The sequence below is a fragment of the Eumetopias jubatus genome, unplaced genomic scaffold (assembly GCF_037043125.1).
Source record: "Eumetopias jubatus isolate StellerSeaLion01/CBP00866 unplaced genomic scaffold, mEumJub1_p1.0 scaffold_4, whole genome shotgun sequence".
Classification (NCBI taxonomy): Eukaryota; Metazoa; Chordata; class Mammalia; order Carnivora; family Otariidae; genus Eumetopias; species Eumetopias jubatus.
Genome location: NW_028274810.1, coordinates 75,393,941 through 75,413,032, shown reverse-complemented (window position 1 = coordinate 75,413,032; position 19,092 = coordinate 75,393,941). Strand labels below are relative to the sequence as shown.

Below are 19,092 nucleotides of genomic sequence, written 5' to 3'. Positions count from 1 at the left end.
ATCTCTGTTGGCAGCTTGCACCCACCCGTAATGAGGGCCTGGCTCTCTAGCCAAGACCCCCAAAGCCAATCCAAGTGTCTCATAAAGGTGGAGCGGGTAAAGCCAATTTTACTGAAGATTTCATCAGAAGACAGAAGACGGGATGATGTTGTATACCCCAGAGCACAATTTATGCAAATGCTGATCAGACGCCTCCATTCTCTCTTCCTACCCCAGAGATTTCCTTCTTGGCCCGCTGGCTTCACGTTTTCTGTTGCCCCCTTGTCCCTGCCTGCACCCAACTCCCTGGTTCTTGTCTTCCCAGCGCCCCCCTCTCCTGGGCAGAGCCATGTGGAGATGGCCTGGCCCCTCCCGCTGTGCCAGCCTCACCCCTCCCAGCAAACAGAAGCCCCTCTTTCAGAGCTTGAGCATCTACTCTCCCTGGTTTTGGTTTTGGGGGATGTAGAGAAATAATTCTCCCCTCTTCATGGAGATTGTTTTCTATTCCCCTGCCGTCAGTAAACACAAACGCAGTTTTCCCCTTCCCCAAATCCTCGAACATGAACTCAGTCTCTAGAATGCCAAGGCAGTAGACAACGGTGAGAGAGGCCACCTGGAGAATTAAGCAACAATCTGCTTCTGTGGGGTGGGCTAGCGGGTTTGCTCTGGGGGCCTGGCTTCAGCCTCAGCTGTGTCCCAGGGCTGGCACCTGGTCCGGTGTCAACACATGTTTAACGGACAAGTGCTCGCGGGCAGGCCACCTCACTTCTGGGCCTCAGCTTCGTCATTTGTGAAAGGAGAGCGCTAATCCCCTTCCTGTCTGCTTCTCAAGGTGGTGGTGAGGAGCAGACAGGAATTGAAGCGGGGCGCGCCGGCCTGGGTGGCTCCAGCCTCTCATCCTTTGTCCCCTTTTTGGCTTCCTCAGGAGGGCTCCATCCTGCGGCGAGGCAGAACTGGAAACCACCTGGGCAGGTGCATTGTAGCAAGGAGGGGGGCTGGGTAAAGGTCACCTTGGGCCACCTTCAGCTCACCCTCCCAGCACCTTCCGTGGCCCCTGCTGGCCTGTGCCACAGACCTCCCCCATCTTCCTGTCACCTCATCCATCCCGTGTCACACCCCAAGTCTGAGCCAAGGCTACTATCCAGGGGTGGATTTGGGTGCCCCAACAGTGAAACAGGCTGCTGCAGGGAGGTAGCCTACCCCCCCACCCCCCGCCGGCCCTCGCTGGAAGCGGCAGCTGGCAGGGGGACGAATTTTGGATGGGGGGGGAGGGAGCTGCATTAGTTGGCCTTGGACTCTGAAGATGTGTGTGTTGCTCCAGCTTTGCACGCTCTCTAGCTGGGCGTCAGCCAAGTCTGTTCACGACTCTGAGCCTCAGTTTCCTCCTCTGTGAAATGGGGATGGCGACTGGATCCAGCTCACGAGGCTGCCATGGGGATTCTGTGAGCTCTGCCTGCCGGTGCTTGCAAGAGTCCACTCTCCATGATGGTGGCTGCTGCCCTTCTCTCCAAACCTGTGAAATTTCAGGCTGAAATAAACGGCCGGTGTAAAAGAGAAGGAATACTTAGGAGAGATGGGATGCGTGCTGGGGGCACAAGGAGAGAAGACAGGGCCAGAGAGGTGGGTTGTCTGCGGCTGCCTTTCCCCGAAGTAGCGAGCATCGGCCCGGCAGGTCCGCGTGGACCCCTCTCTGCGACTTCGCTGCGGCTCGCGCCCTCTCTGCCGAGTCCTCCACCGGCCACCACCCTCCCAGCACCCTCACGCATGCAGACACCGTGCAGTTTCAAAGCACTTTGAACACGCTGTCTCTTTGGATCCACCCAGTAATTCCTACCTGTGATGCGGGTATCATTAGTCCCATCTTTCAGATAAGAAAACTGAGGCTGGGAGAGATCACAGAGCTGGGACTTAGGCTCAGGCCTTCCGCTTCGTGAAGCCCAGTGGCTGCAGCTCTGGGTAAACAAGGCCCTTGGGCAAATTGGACCCACGACCGTGGGAAAGTCGCAATCTCAGGGCCCAAGGGCTCCCCCTGCAGGTGAAGATGGGCCTGGGTGTTCTCTGGAAGCACCCTCCCCCACTCCCCCACACCCGGTTTTTTTTTTTTTGGAAGCTGCTGGAAGACAAGGGTGTGGCTACTCTGGGGCCAGAACAATGCTCCAGGCGCAGCCCAGAACTCCGTGTTCCCACCCGGCTGTCCAGGTCCTCTAGCCAGCATGCCGGGCTACTCCCCAGGCAGCAGGGCAAACAAGCCTCCATTGATTCTGGGTCGTGGCTAGAAGAATGCCCCTTTGTTGAGCACTTTCCCCTCCTCCTCTGTGTCCTTGCCCACAGGAGAGGCATTCAGGTAGGAAGCAGCCTGGCCATGGCTCCTCCCGCAGGGACCCCAGAGGGAAGTAAGGAACAGAATACCACCCCAGCTCCCAGAGGAGGCCTCCATGTCCCCCGTCTCTTCTCTCTCCTGTCATTTCCTGGGTTCTCTCCACCCTTCTGTGTCACCCTGTCGAGGCTCGGCGCTGCTGGGGGTGGGGGTGGGCAGGGTCCAGTCCCAGATCTCTGTGTTCAAATCCTCCCTACCTTTCAAGGTCCTGATCAGATGCCTGCTGGTCCGTGAAACCCTCCTAGAATAGGAAGCTTGCTGAGAGGAGGAAGCATGGCTTGTTCCTATCTGTACCCCTGTGCCCAACCCAGAGCTGGGTCCAGAAGAGACACACCAGAGTCTCAAGGAACACAGAAACTGATTCCTGTCGGTGGCACTGGCCGCCTCCCAGCCACCCAGGCCGGAAACCTGACCAACCCCATACCTGGTTCGTCACAAGCTCTGCTGATTCTCCTTGAAGAGTTACCCCAACTTCTTAGCCTGGGCTTCCCAGCCCTCCCCAGGTTGGCATCAACCTACCCACCTGCGTCGGGAGGGTTTAAATCTTCCTCCGAATGCCGTGGGGAGCTGTTGTTCTGCCACTGGGTCCCGTCCGTGCCTACCTCTGGGCTTTGTCCCACTGGTCTTCGGTCTGACATGCCCTCTCCAAGCCTCTCCATCTGCCTCTATCCCGCTTGGATTCCAGGATCCAATGTGAGACTCGCCATCACCCGGAAGCCTTCCTCGTTTCCTCCAGAGTGCAGCCATCTCGCCTTCCAAAATCCTAGGATGGTACCTCTGGTCTTGGGGCTTAATTACCTAGACTTGTCAAGTTCAGATTCTCGAACATGTGGGTGACTCATCCAATCCTTGCCACCTCCCCATCCCCGTGAGGTTCATACAATGCCCAGTTTTTACAGATGGGTAAAATGAAGCTCAGAGAGGTTCGGCAACTTATCTGTGGCCTCCCATTTGAGGAGGGGGGGCAGGATTTTAATGGACAGCCTCTGACCCCACAATCTAGCTCCAGTCTTACAGCCGCTTCTCCCCTGAGGTAACTTGGTTAGGTATTCAGGGCCCTTCAGGCCTCCCCTGATCTCCTTCCCCAGCTTCTCTGCCCCAGGGACCCTGTGTTCCCAGGGACCACTGGGGCATGCACCCTGCCCTTCTCTGCGTGCCTTGCCGGGGTGAGGGGCCGCTTGCAGAGTAGCGAGCACACGCACAGGTGACTGCCTGGGATGGGGGCATCCGAGGAGGGGCCCCACCACCACTTCTCTCTCCCCTCCTTCGGTGGGTTTCTGCCATGAGAGTCAGGGAGAGACCTCACTCTAACCAACACCCTTGCCCAAGGGCCACTCAAGTCATCCGGAGAGCCAGGGCCCAGGGCTTTGGAAAAGTTGCCATATCCTAGGGTCGTATTATTGGAAATACAAATATTTCTCCCAGGCATGTGGCATGATGGCTTGGGAAAAGCCATAAAGTCCTTCACTATAGTAACTCTTCACTGGCACTAACCAATCTTCAACTTGTCCTTTTTTGGTTAAATTCAAGATGTCAGGGGTAATAGAAAGTGACAAGAATAGCTTCTTTATCAAGACCACGCAGAATGCAAGGAGCCTGCTGGGCACTTTACATAGACTATCTCACTGAATCCTTTTAATAACCCCAGCATGCAGGTGTGATATTTGTTCCCATATTACGAATTGAGAAGCTGGGTTTCAGAGAGGTAAAGCAACTTGCCTGAGGTTACAGCGCTGCTAAATGCTGAAACGTCACCCCTGGCCCCACCCTGGTCTGGTGGACTTCAGAGTCTTTGGTCTCAACCGCTGCGGCCCCCTCTGCCACAGGCGTTCGGAGACCAGTCACAGGAGGCAGCTGGAGTGGGGGGCAGGTGTAGTTACCGCGGCTCCTCAGAGGGGAGACTGCAACCGGGGACGCTCAGGATGCTGCAAGAACACTGGTCTTGGTGCCAGGCAGATCCTGGCTTTGCCTCCTCCCAGCTGTGTGTCCTTGCTCATGTTGTTACCTTCTCTGTGCCTTCATTTCCTCCCCTGTGACATGGGATGATAGTAAGTCCCCCCTCTCTGTCTGCTATGGGAAGGAAGCATGATGATGTTTGTGAACATGTTTTGAGGCCTCGCAGCCCCGTGCCCTGTGTATTATTACGCACTCCCCAGACTTCCAGGGAGTCCAGGATGCGGTGGAGCAGCCCTGGGGGGAGGGAGAGAGGAACGTGCTGGGTTGGGCCTTCTCCGTGTGGAGAGAGGCAGGTGAATGTCTCGCTCAGCCAGCCTCACATGACAAGAGGCGCCTGCTAACTAGGTCACCTTGCAGTAGGAAAGAGCTATTCCGGGAGCTGCCTGCCGCCTCCCAGACCGGGAGCTGCAGAGCTGGGCTATTTCAGGGCTGGCGCCCAAAGCTCATCCAACAACTCTGTCTTGGATCCCGTCCCTGTCTTTGTGCCTCGGGCCTTGAGAGGCCAGGGGCGCCTGGTGGGCGTTGTGCTGGTGCCCTCTGCATGGCTGCTCTGGGGTAGGCAGTGGCAACACGGGACCATCACACCTTCCCCATCCCATGGAAACCACCGTCCCAGGCGAGGCTGGTGGGTGAGGACAGCAAGATGCCAGGCTCACATTTCCCTGCCTGGCTGCGACACTCAGCTCTTAAATGCAATAGCCCTGGGACACCAGGCAATTTGCTTTACCAGCCTGGGCCTGGGTGATAAAGTAGGGGTGATGGCGCCTATGTCCTAGGATTGTTTTGAGGTTTAAATGAGATAATGGCATAAAGCACCAAGCACAGGGGCTGGCCAGAGGAAGGGTTTGATAAACAGTTACAGCTCCTAACTGAGCTTCTGGGGCTTCCCGTGCTTCAACGGCAACTGTGGGAAGGACAATGGATGGCTCAGCAGGTCTGAGAAGAAGGCTGTGTGTTGTGGGATGGGGTGGGGGGCAGGTGGAGGACTGTGCTGCAGAAGCCGGGCTTTGGGGGGCTCTGGCTCTGGCTCCATGAGCACAGGAAAGAGAAGAATCCTTTCGGAAGGAACTCGGCTTTGAGGCCAACAACTGACCGTGTGAGTCGCTCAGCTCTGTGCGGTGTGTCTGCGCTCTGAGCTTCAGGTGCTTCGTCTGCAAAATGGGGGTGGAGACATGTCCCTCCTGCACTCTGGCAAGGAACGGATGGGGTCATCTCCGCAAAGCCTTTAGCACCGAGCTTGGCACCTAGGAAGCACTCAAGAAATGCTGGCTGTTACTGTTCGCTCACTTGATGGTCACAGCAACCCCTGGTCGCTATGCCCATTTTATAGATGAGGAGAGGGAGGCACAGAGAGGTTAGGTGGTTTCCCTGAGGTCTCATAGGAAGCAGTGTTGCCGAGATTTGAATCCAGCCTAACTCTGGGATTTGTGCTTTTTGCCACCTTGCCTGGCAGGTGGCAAGTACGAGATAAAGTCTATACCGATATGCGGATACAGACACAGGACCAGGGGCCGGCATGGCGCAGTTATGTAATCCGGGGCTCAGCAGTGTACCTGTTGCTATTACAATTATTAGCCTCGTGGTGACCATCATTCAGAAGTGAACTGGAAATTATAAAGCTTGAGAGTGGCTGGTGAAAGTCGAGGGTGTCCTAAGATATTAGAAAAGGCAACAAGCAATCTGTCAAAAATAATGGGCAAAAATGAGAGTCATAAGCAACTTCCTTACAGCATTATCAGTAATTGCAAAAAAAAAAAGAAAAGAAAAAATGTATGTATCAAGCAATAAGGGAGTGATTTAGTTAATTATGGTTGATCTCTTTAAAATGACGATAATCTAACAGTTACTGTTGAAGGGAAAAGGCTGGGTACAAAATTCTATTTCTGCTCTAAGTATACCTCTATTAAAACTATCACCTGTGTGTAGAGAAGAGTTGAAAGAGAACATGCAAACAGTTGATGTGTTAAATACTGGAATCAAGGGTTTCTTATCTTTTGCAATGTATTTAATGATTCAACCATAGTTTATTGAGCACTTGCTAAATGTCAGCCACCGTGTTAAGCGTGGCTATGTGGATGATATTAGGATTATGTTAGCAGGAAGGCTTACAGAGAAAAGGTTATTGCCTTTCAGGATATTCTGGGGGCAAGCAGCTGAGAGCTGATATGGCCCCTGATCTCCCCAGATCTCTCTGTCTGATAACGCTGTCATTCCTAGGAAGTTGTCTCTTTCCAGGTGGTCCCATAGGACACACCACCCCGTTCACCTGCCGCCCGCAGGATGAGGTTGGGCAGGGGAGAGCAGGAAAGGTATGACTGGCGGTTTTTCATACAACCTCCATCCTTATGCATTGGTCAAAACTTTGTCACGTGGCCACCCCAAGCTGCAAAGCAGACTGGGACATGGCGTTGCTTTGGGAGGCCATGAGCCTAGCTAAAAATTCAAGCTAATGTAGAAGCAGGGAAGATGGCAAAGGGGGGACCTCTGTTGCAGCATGCCAAGCTAAGTTGAGGCCACGTCCTTGAAGAGCCCACTGTCCAGTGAAAGGGAGACGCGTGTCAAGAGGTGGTGGAAAGACAGTCAGAGAAGTGCTGTGATTGAGTTATGGGATTACTGGGGACAGATGGCCAATACTACCTGGCAGGGCATCAGCACCTCCCAAGAAATCCATCAACCCCCCCACCTCCATTTTTTAAAATTTTTTTGGACTTAAGGTAGCTACTTGAAACCAAAATAAGCTGAAGTAATTCAGGGGTCAGGGTAAGTTAACAAGCAGTTTTGCCGAGATTCAGTACCAAGTGGGTATTTTCCCCCCAGGTGCAATGAGAAGCCAAGAGGGTTTTAAGGAGGGCCAAGGGGAAGGTTTTCCAGGCAGGGACTCAGCAGTGTATAAATCTGGGAGCCTTTTACTTCTGTTAGTGGTTTATTGATTATGTAACAAAACGACCACCAGAGAAGAGCAAATACTTAACAAAGGCACTAGAGGGACCCAGAGCTGGCAGCCGATGGCGGAGCTCTGGAGGAAGAGGCTGGAGGGCTGCCGTCCACGGGAGACCTGCTTTCGTGTGATCCTAAGCACACCCGGAGATCTCTCTGGACCTGCTTCTTCAATTCTAAGAGAAAAATCCTTATTTACTTATGTAAATAAAAACCCCACAGCTGTATCTACGAAAACTTTCCACCACCGCCGTCTCTCGGACCCTGTCTAACCCTGCAGTGGAGCCATCCGCCTGTTCTCCCCCGACCTCCCTCTGCAGCCAGTCTGTCTGCAGATCCGACAGCGCAGGACAGGTGTCCGAGACCGTCCACTTCGCCCCACCAACCTGGCCACCCGCTCTTCTGAGCCCCGACAACTGCTTTGTCTCCTGACCAGCTGGCTTGCTGTTTTTTTGTCCCCTTCCAATCTGTTCTCTACAAACCAGCCAATGGGATATTTTAAATAAAAGTCAGACCAACGGGCGCCTGGGTGGCTCAGTTGGTTAAGCCTCTGGCTCTTGATTTCGGCTCAGAAAGTGATCTCAGGGTTGTGAGATCGAGCCCTGCATGGGGCTCTGTGCCGGGCAAGGAGCCTGCTTAAGATTCTCTCTCTCCCTCTGCCCCTCCGCTGACCCACTTGGGCACGCACGCACTTTCTCTCTCTCTCTCTCAAAAAAAAAAAAAAAATGTAAAAAGTCGGATCAAGCGAAAGAAACCAGAAACTGCATACTGTATGATTCCAACTATATGATGTTCTGGAAAAGGCAGAACTATGGAGACAGTAAGAAGATCAGTGATTTCCAGGAATTCCACAGGGAGGGAAGGAGGAATGTGGAGAGCGCAGGTGATTTTTCGGGCAGTGAAATTATTCTATAGAATACCGTAATGGTGGATACATGTCGTTCATCACACATTTGTGCCACACAGAGTGAGCCTTAATGTAAACTGTGGACTTACGGATGAATATTGGCTCACTAATTGCATCAAATGTATCACACCAATGCATGATGTTAATAATAGGGGAAATTGTGTGTGTGTGTGTGTGTGTGTGTGTGTGTGTGTGTGTATGTATTGGGGGTGAGAGGGTATATGGGAATTCTCTGTACTTTCCCCTTAATTTTTCTAAAACTACTCTAAACCTAAAATCTAGAACTACTTTAAAAAATAAAGCCTACTGGGGCGCCTGGGTGGCTCAGTCGTTAAGCGTCGGCCTCCGGCTCAGGTCGTGATCCTGGGGTGCTGGGATCGAGCCCCGCATCAGGCTCCCTGCTCGGCAGGAAGCCTGCTTCTCCCTCTCCCACTCCCCCTGCTTGTGTTCCCTCTCTCGCTGTGTCTCCGTCAAATAAATAAATAAAATCTTAAAAAAAATAAAGCCTATTGGGGCGCCTGGATGGCTCAGTCGTTAAGCGTCTGCCTTTGGCTCAGGTCATGATCCCAGGGTCCTGGGATCGAGCCCCGCATTGGAGGCCCTGCTCAGCAGGGAGTCTGCTTCTCCCTCTCCCTCTGTCTGCCCCTCCCCCTGCTTGTGCTCTCTCTCTCTGTCATATAAATAAATAAATAAAATCTTAAAAAAAGTAAAGCCTATTAATTTAAAAAAAGTCACATTGTGTCATTTCCCTGTTTAAAACTCCCCAACTGCTTTTATCCCATTTTGAAAAAATAAATTCTAAAAAACAATAAACCCTCTCCCTCCAGCTGAGGAAGCTTCCATGATGTGTTCCTGGCCTTGCTGTCTCCCTTCACGGACTCCAGCTGTAGCTGGTCCTCTCTGTCCCCCAAACGTGCCCAGCTTGTTCCCACGCCAGGGCCTCTGTCTGGATGCTCTTCCCCTGATGTTCAGGTGGCTGGTTTCCTCTTAGGATTCCGGTCTTAGTTTATAGGTCAACTCCTTACAGAGGTCTTGCCTGATCACCCAGCAAAGCAGTCACCCTGTCACTGGGTGCCATGTAACCCGAGTCACTGGCTGATAGTCTTCCTGTGTGTGCAGCTGTTTCTTTCTTTAGTGCCTGGATCCCCACTAGGATGTTGTTGCCATGGGAACAGGGGGCTTTTCTACCTTCTTCATTGCTTTATCCCCAGCTCCTAGAACAGTGCCTGGCCTATCAAAGGTGCTCAATAGATACTTGTTGAATGAATGAATACGTGAGTAAATGAATTAATTTATTGAAACTCACGCAGGGCTGGGCCTGAGCTGGCTCCTGGATCCTGCAGAAGCCGGGTTCATGACCCCTGGAGGCTCACAGTCTAATCCACAAAGATTTATACCGAACAAAATATGGAGTGGTTAGCCCGGCCATGGAGTCAGATAGTTCTGGCTCTGGTCCATAATAGCTGCTGTCTGTAAACCACTCAGAAAAGTTCCTAGAGCATATGATATACTTAACAAATGCTAGTCATTGCCATTATCACGCAGGCCATATAAAGACACACGAAACATCACACCTCTAACACCAGAGTTCAGGGACGGTAGGAAATCACTCCATTCCTTGTTTCTGGATTGGGAGGGAGCATGAGTGAGCACGAGAAGGGGCAGGGTCTTGAGGGGAATGTTCATGCTCCCAGCAGCTCCACGGGGCGAGTGCCACTAGGACAGGTGACAGGGCCGAGATTCAGGGTGGTGTAACACTGCCAGCAGGTGGCAGAACCAGGAATGCCACCATCCCCCACTTACTGTCCCCGCTCTGGAGGCCCCGGGCCCAGCCCTGAGCCTGTGGGCTTACATGGGTGGCAGCACAACCAGAGTGAGCAGGCGCTGGGCTGTGGGTGGGGATGGACCTTCACATCCCAGCCAGGGTGGGACCTGAGGCAAGCCTCCACACTGGAAACATGGGGCCACGGTGGATCCTGCCTCGTCGGGCATATGGTAGCCGGTTCCCAAATTCTGTGACAGAGGGCCGGAGCCGGGGTCCTGCAAGGCAGCACCCTGGGAGGGCATTCAGGGCTGAGGGGAAGGGCAGCAATCATTGTGTTGACGCCTGAGGTAAGTGAGGCCCAGAGAGGGGCTGTGAGCTGGCCTGGCCACCTGCAGGTTGGTGGCACATAGCTCCGGTGTGGGTCCTGGGAGAGGCCGTAGTGTTGGAGGCCTCAGCCGCACCCCCAGGGATTCCTGCCCCAGCTCAGGCTCCCCCTTGTGCTCCATGGCTCCCTAGGTGTGGGCAGAGGGTTCGATGACCTCTCTGAGACTCAGTTTCCTCAATTTCAAAGTAGGGCAAATAGCACGTAGCTTCGCAGAGTTGGAAAGATTAGATGCACGTGTATGTGGCAAGCGTGAGCAGAGTGGCTGGAATGTGGTGAGTGGACAAGGAATGTTCGTCTCCCTCTTTCCTGAGATCCATTCCCCACGCGAGCATCGGAGACAGCCTCCTACCCCTCAGCCATGGTTGGAGGACAGCCCTGACACACAGTCTTTCACTCTTCCCACGGCCTCTCATTTAGGGTCAAAACTCCCCAGCTTGGCATCTGGGATACCCCAGGCTATTCTACCTGCCCCCTTTTCTGCCATCTCTTTATTTTACTTATTTTTTTAAATTTTATTTAAATTCAATTAATTAACACACAGTGTATTATTAGTTTCAGAGGTAGAGGTCAGTGATTCATCAGTTGCATATAACACCCAGTGCTCATGCCATCACATGCCCTCCTTAAAGCCCATCCCCCAGTTACCCCATCCCCCCACCCATCTATGTCATCTCTTTATAACTAGTGTCGTGTTAAGTTCATAAGCGAGTCTACAGCCATTTTTAGAGCTGTTGCACGTGCAACCCTGTCTTATGGACCCGATTCACTTTAATATATTAAGGGTTCTGAGAAAGCCTTCAGGAAAGAAGTCTGTTTAACGTTGTTCAATCCAGAATTTTCCAAGTGAGTCTGACTGTGAAACCCTATTAATATCCCACAGAACATGCTTGTATTTCCTGAACACCCTTTGCGATTTCCTGCCTGCATGCTCTGCGTAGGTGGGTCTCACTTCCCACAAAGGCTTCCTCCCCAGCACACAGTTACTAATCCCTGGAGGCCCAGATTGGAGACTTCTCCTTGGTCTGGCAGGGTAAGCCCCTCCTCGGGGAGCCCTTAGCTCTGTGCACAGGTCCCTTCCCTTTCCCTCCCACCCCAGCATGTGGGTGCCCCTATCAGGCTGCTCACTCCCACCCCCAACTCCCCAGTGTCTGCCTGCCTGCTCCCCCTTCCCCTGCCCACCAGCCCACTTACATCCTGTTATCTGTGCTCTATTCTCTGAGGAACTCAAAAACATCTCCTCTAAGAACTTCTTCTATATGCTCCTGTTGAGAAAAATCTCTCTTTTCCTTATGCTTTTAGAGCTAAAGCTCAGCAAGGGTTGGATCCATATTTTTAATTTTTCCACAGTGTTTTGCACTTAGTAGGTGCTCGGCAAATGCATGTTTATTCATACATTTGGCCAATGTTTACGAAACTTCTATTATGTGTCCCATGCTGAGTGCTGGGGATATAATGGGAAACAAAGCAGCCGTGGAAGGCAGCAAGGGAAGTGGGAAAAAGCAGACAGCTTTGGTTTAAATCCTGATTCCACCATTTACTAATGGTGCATCTCTGAGCAGGTTTCATCCCTAAAACCGGGAAAGATATAGATCTATCTTAAGGGGTTGCTGTGAGGATTAAATGAGATGATAAATGCAAAGTACTTAGAATATCACCCAGCACAGAGTAAGGCCTGTATCTGTGTTGGCTATTGTTATTGTAATACATGTTTTTTGCCTCACAGAGCTTGCTGACTATAGGGAGGACAGACATTGAAAAACTAATTGTACGAATAACTGTTTTTGAGATTTATCAAGAAAGAAAAGAACAGTGCATAATGTGGGTATAAAACAGACGGCCCAGACTCGTCCAGAAGGTCAGGGAAGGCTTCCAGAGGACATGACATTTAAGCCAAGACTGAGGATGAGCAGGAGATGTCAGGCCAAGTGGGAATTGAAGGGCGTTCCATGCAGAGGGAACAGCATGTGCAGAGACACAAAGTCAGGAGGGAGCTTAGCATTTTGGAGGGACTCCAAGAAGGCCAGGGTAATGGAAGCACAGAGAACAGGGGGCAGAGATAGAGATGAGTTTGCAGAGTGGGGGGGGGAGTTGTCGCGTCTGACCCTGGGGCTTCATCCCAGGAGCTTTGGGAAATCTTTGGAGGCTTTGATTAGGGCAGTGATGGTACCTGCATCTCAACAGACCATTCCAGAGTGTGGTGGAGAACCTCAGCGGGAGACTTGTCTCTGGCACTTAGACTGGGGTGCAGGCTGTGGGGAAGGAGAGGTGCATGCATCAGGAAGCGGCTCAGAGATCAAAGAGTGGACAGGAAGGGGCGCCTAAGTGGGAGCAAGGGGAAGAGACAGGTTGCGGAGATGCCTCTAGATTCTCGGTCTGACCAACCGGGGAACGGAAGACCAATCTGCTCACATGCAGAGGGACACGATGAGCCTAGACTGAGTTTGATGGTGCAAAGGGGTTAACAGTTTAAGGGGAGTAAAATTAATACATTATGCCAAATCGAAGAATATAAAGGTAGGTAATTATTGGTTGAACAGAGACTTTGGGTTGAGGGGACCTTTTTTTTTTTTTTATGGGAAAGAGGCTGCAGATGGAGATGTTTGAGTAAAAAGATGTGCATGGGGAGGGGTTTAGACGATAGCAGGCTCCCAGCAGGTGGGGGCTTTGACCAGCCCTGGAAGTGGGTAAAGTATCTAGACAGAAGCCACAGGGCAGACATGCTCTGGTGTCACTTAGGAGATTCACCCACTCATTCATTCAACAAATATTTACTTGTTTATTTATCTACCAATGTTCTAGAGATTAGGGGTATAATGAATCTAAAAATCCCTTAGCTTCTGCGGGGGGCGGGAGGGACACAGAAAACAAACATCAGCATATACATAATCTCAGGTCAACAGCTATAAAGACAAAGAAGGGAGCATCGCAATTGGAAAGGGACAAAAAAGCTCTCGGAGTTGAGCGGAAATGCATTTGAGTCTGTCTGAGGGAGAGGCAGTTGAGCGTCAATAAAACCATGGAGAAGTCACAGATTTCTGATTTGAAAATATATCGAAAGCTACCTTCATATTTTTTGTCATCTTTAAATGTATATTATTAAGTAACTGACATAAATATTTAAAATGTATGAAATTAAAGCCGTAGAAATGAACCATGAAATCAATGAAGAAAATTGTAACCAAAAAACTTCCTTGGGCGCCTGGGTCACTCCGTTGGTTAAGCGTCTGCCTTGGGCTCAGGTCATGATCCTGGGGTCCTGAGATTGAGCCCAGCTCAGCAGGGAGTCTGCTTCTCCCTCCCTCTCTGCCCTGAGTGAATAAATAAAATCTTTAAAAAAAATTAAAAATAATTTTCCGGTCATTCCAAAAGCAGTACCTCCCTAGGAAGGGTTGGGTAAGTGTGAAAAGCAGGTGCACAGAGGCTCATGGAGTCTTTCATGATCCACTTCATACAAAGGAGTGGATCACGTGGACGCCTCAGAAAAAATACTGACTTTTTTTGAGGACTTGACATAAATTACAGAACTGACTAGGAGAACGTAGAAGGTATAATGCACCCCGACAAGAGGACATGGATGGCAAACTGAGTGATGAGTTTCATCAATTAATGGAAGATTTAGGATTAGTCATTGCGCAAGAAGACGTAAGGTGTTCTGAAAGAAACCTGACAGAGGTTTTCCTGAGTTTGAGAACAATCCTGAAAATGTACACAATGCGACCAATTGTTGTGAAATGGGAAGAAAGTTTTCTGAATTATCAATATGATTTTTTTCCATGCTGGAAAGGAAACCATGCTGGAGGGAAGGCTGAATCGTCCCTTTCTTCTCTGTATAGAAACACAAACTTACAAAATTGTTGTCCTCAGCCTGAAGAAGCAACCAAAGAAAATGCGGTCCCAGAAGTAGAAAACCAGAAAGGGATGTCAGATGGGCAATTAAAAAAAATGTTATGTACTTTTCTGGATTCTGTGACTTTTGAGCTATTTGTCAGCTGCTAAAATTTTATAATCTGTTGTGGTTTATTCTCTCATTGCAAATAAATCTTCTTACACCTAAAGTCATTAGCTATGGCTGTGATACTGCTATAGTACCCCCAAACTCAGTGGCTTACAACCGTAATTATTTATTTGCATAGTTCTGCAGATCCGTTGGGGCCCCCCGCCTTTAGGCTAAAGCAGCTGGGAGTCAGATGATCTGGGACAGGCTCAGGGGGATGGCTCTGCTCCAAGGGTCTCCTATTCCACCTGGGACTAGTGTGCTAATCGGAGAATATCCTTTTTTTTTTTTTTTTTAGAGATTTTATTTATTTCAGAGAGAGAGAAAAAGAGAGTGAGAGAAAGAGCATGAGCTGGCAGAGGGGTAGAGGGAGAAGCAGACTCCCTGCTGAGCGGGGACCCCCCGACCCCTGGACCCCGGGATCATGACCTAAGCCAAAGGCAGATGCTTAACCAACTGAGCCACCTAGGCACCCCAGGGAATGTCCTTGTGATGCAAGGCAGCAAGACCCAGCCTCAGAAATGGTATACTGTCATTTCCACTCCACTGGTTAAAACAAGTCATGTGACCAAGCCCAGCATCAGGAACCCTGGAAATATACTCTACTCTTTAGTGGCCAGACCTGCAAGGTCTCATGGCAGAAATGTATACACAAGGAAGGGTGAAGAATTGGGCCCAATCATGCAATCCCCTATTCAGACTTAATTTTACACCTCTAATTTCATAATCTTTACCTTAAAGAGCTCCTCTCCCAAACTGTGTAGAGCTCAGGCTTCCACACTATCTGGATCTATCCCCAGTGGCTGAGTTCTTTGGATGGTGCCCAGGGTAGCTTCAGGGCAGCGGCTCTAAGGAACGTTCCGCAGATGAAAGCCTCATTAGTAGTTTGAAATACTTGATACTGCAAAGTCCTGTTGAATTCAAAGCCCATTTACAACATTTCAAACCATTTCGTTCATCAATGACAGAAAAGGAAGGGCTGTTAAATCCTTTAAATAAAATTTCAGTTGTGCTTGCAAAAAAGTGGTGCTAGTAATTTGTAGAGGTAATTATTTGAAAGTTTTGATCGGGAATTTTGTGTAGCCATTGCAAATACAAAATCTGATCTAAAAATTCATGTTCACAGAAGCAAGCTCAAATCTCTAAGTAAAAATTTTGAAAAAAATTGTGTATGAAAGTGTTTACAAATTCAACATTTAGCGTCTTTGCTAACTGTATTTCCAGGGGATCCTAGGTGTACAGAAATAAATGATCATAATCCTTGGTTTATGGTACATCTTCAAAAATTTTTAAATATTTATTTATTTATTTTTCCATGAGAGTAGTCATTTATTAACTGACCAGATTACAAAAATAATCATGGCGGATACCTTAGTTCATCCTTCTAATAAGCCTATTGATCTGGTCTTCCCTGTTACCAGCATCTCCATCTTCTACAAAATGGGTGGTCTTTTTCTTCATTCCCCCTCGTGGAGAAGATAATTTGAAGGGCCATAAAAAGTTGTTTGCTTCTTTGAAACGTTTTCCAACAGTATAGATCTCGTGAATCAGATCCTCCATGCAGATGATGCCATATTTACCAAGAGATCGGGCAATCAATGTGTTATCTGTCAGGGCAATTCGCTTCTTGTTGATTTTGCCATAACCATGCTTGTAGATCAATTCAATCACCGAGTTCAGATTTGGGTACCCCTATGCTATATAAGGTTCTACAATCCTTAGCATGTTAACTGAAACCTTGTTAAGCTTAACAAAGGTGCCATTGAAGATCTGGCGAAGGCGAAGAAGCTGCAACACCTTTCGAACCTCTGGGCTCACACCATTGATACCTCTGATCCTGATGACAAATGCCAATTTGGGTTCTGCAGGTACGTAGAAGTTGCCAGCTTTTCTTGCCATCCTTGCCATTCGAGTCTCAGTTCTGTATAATCTGCCTATATTCCTTGTGGTAATGCTTACCTTTTTCATAGATAAGCTTCCTTCTTGCCTTTCGAAGCATCTTCTGAGCAAACTTCTTCCTCAGACGGTTGATCTTCAACTCTGCGAAATTCCTTCGCTTCTTCTTAAGGGTTTCTGGCACAGCAGGAACCTTCTTTTTCTTCTCTTCTGCACCCTCCATGATTCCAGCCAGAAAAGAGCTTATTTATTTATTTTTAAAGATTTTATTTATTTACTTATATGAGAAAGAGAGAGAGGGAACAAGCAGGGGGGAGCGGTAGAAGGGAAGCAGACCCCCCCACTGAGAAGGGAGCCTGATGTGGGGCTCAATCCCAGGACCCTGAGATCATAACCTGAGCCGAAGGCAGACACCTAACCGAATGAGCCACCCAGGCGCCTTTGTGGTACACTCTTAATATTGGTCCATGTATATTACACATGGTTTAGTTATTTATAATAACGTAATATGTTACCCAAAACCAAAACTAGCACGTTGGCTATCATCTACAAGTAACTTAAATTTCCCCATCCCATCCCTTGTCTGACCCAGTATCACATTTTGACTTTTATGGATCTGGATGCTTCTGCCTTTGTGCACCTCTTCCTACACACACACACAGACACACACACACACACACACACACACACATACTTACGTTTATAATATACTGCATTGATAAAAATAACATATTAATATTACACTTTAAAACATTTCATTTGACCTCTGCTTCTGATTTAAAGGAAATTAAAACATTCTGATGGGCCCTACAAATATTATGGACCTAAGGCACTGAGTCTGCTATGCTGGGATAAGCTGGCTCTACTCCCCACAGTGAGGTACCAATCTCCCTGGATCCTATGCTCATCAATCCCGTTTTATATATTGATTGTATATAATTGATTTATATACATTGATTTTTGCATAATTGATTTATATAATTGATTGCACCTGTATGTATTCCTTTAAAGAAGCCTTTTAATGTTAGTCATTTTTAACTTTATGAAAGGATATCATATTGTATGTAATCCTTGGAGATTTACTTTTCCTGTTTAGTGTTAGATTGGTAAAATTAATTTATATCTGAGGCATGTCCCTGGAGCTGATTCATTTTGCCTGCTGCCTATTGTATACCACGTGTGAGCATATCACAGTCTATTCATCACTCTCCCGTTGATGGGCATTTGAAATGGACATTTTTCATCATTTCCTGCAGGAACAAACAACTCCAATATTTCAATGGCTTCTAGCACCAAGTTATTTCTAGTCCTCATTCTGGGAGGCTGAGGGTCAGCTGCAGCTCTGCTGGGAAAGTGTCTGCCAACAGGGAGACTTGGCAAGGGTGAAAAAGAATGAACAATTATGAATAAGGAATGCAGTGGATCCCAGCTGGTTTCCAGCTTTTACTACATGGGCAGCCCTGCTATTACAGGGGTAACGGCGCAGCTGCTGGGTCAGAAGCGATGTGGCTGCTCGGCTTCAGAAGATGATGCCAGACTTTCCCTGGAGGGATTTCGCCCATATACATGCCTGCCAACGATGTGCCAAAGATCCTAGGGATCTGCACCCTTTCTGACACTTGGTATCATCAGACTCTTTTTTTTTTTTTAAAGATTTTATTTATTTATTTGACAGAGAGAGACACGGCGAGAGAGGGAGAGAGGGAACACAAGCAGGGGGAGTGGGAGAGGGAGAAGCAGGCTTTCCGACCTGAGCCAAAGGCAGATGCTTAACGACTGAGCCACCCAGGCGCCCCATCAGACACTTTTTTTAAGATTTATTTTTATTTATTTGAGAGAGGGAGAGCGAGAAAGCATGAGTAGGGGGAGGGGGAGAGGGACAAGCAGACTCCTTGCTGAGCAAGGAGCCCAATGCGGGGCTCGATCCCGGGACTCTGGGATCATGACCTGAGCCGAAGACAGACGCTTAACCAACTGAGCCACCCAGGTGCCCTTGGTATTATCGGACTCTTAACTATTGCAAATTGAATGGATGTAGAATGGTGTTTCGCTGAGGCTTCGATTTGCATTTTCCTGATCACTAACATTTGTCCCTTCATACTGACTGGCTCTCTGTGTTTCTTCCTCTCTGAAATATCGTGCTCAGAGTCTTTTTCTGTTTTTCTGCTTTGTTGTTGTTTTTGTTCTTAGTGATTTGTAGTTCTTCATATATTCTTCATATTATTCCCTTGTTGCTTCTGTGTATTGAGATTTTCTCCTCCTGCCTCATCATTTGTTTTTTCACTTCCTGTAAGGTGGCTTTTGTTGAACATAAATTCTTCATTTTAATACAGTCAGGTTTATCACTCTCTTATTTTGTGGTAAATGCGTTTGGGGTCTTATTTAAGAAATCTTTCTCTACTCCAAACTCTAGAAGATATTTACCTCTATTTCCTACTAGGAGTTTTAAAGTCTTCTTTGTGAAATGCAAGTCCTTAATCCATGGAGAGCTGACCTTTCTCTGTGCGTGAAGTCATTTTTTTCCCAGCTCTGTTTATTGCGCCCTCTTCCTTGTTCACTGTGGACCAGACCGAAGTCCACAGACCGAAGTCCCATACTTGTGTGGGTCTGATTCTGCTTCTCTCTGTTCCTTCCTACCGGCCCATCTGCCCCGATGGCTTTCAGAGCCCAACTTCATAGTAAATCCTGACTTCCGGTGGGGCCAGTCCCTCCTCCCTGCCCTCCCTAGAAGTGCCCATAGCACTGCAGGGCACCCTGAGCCAGGGTGGGAGGGGAGTTGGACAATCTCCTCAAACAGAAAGGGTGAGGGCTTCAGAATCGAATCCCTCTGCATCCCAACTCTGCTCCTTCTAAATGAGTGGCTTCAGGCACCTCAGTTTTCCTTTTGAGCCTTGGG

The 19,092-nt window shown here is 49.0% G+C and overlaps 1 pseudogene; it reads right to left on the bottom strand.

The window, feature by feature from the left end:
* Positions 1 to 15,671: 15,671 nt before the first annotated feature.
* LOC114224274 (large ribosomal subunit protein uL30 pseudogene) lies at positions 15,672 to 16,422 on the bottom strand (annotated as a pseudogene).
* Between the last annotated feature and the right edge of the window lie 2,670 nt (positions 16,423 to 19,092).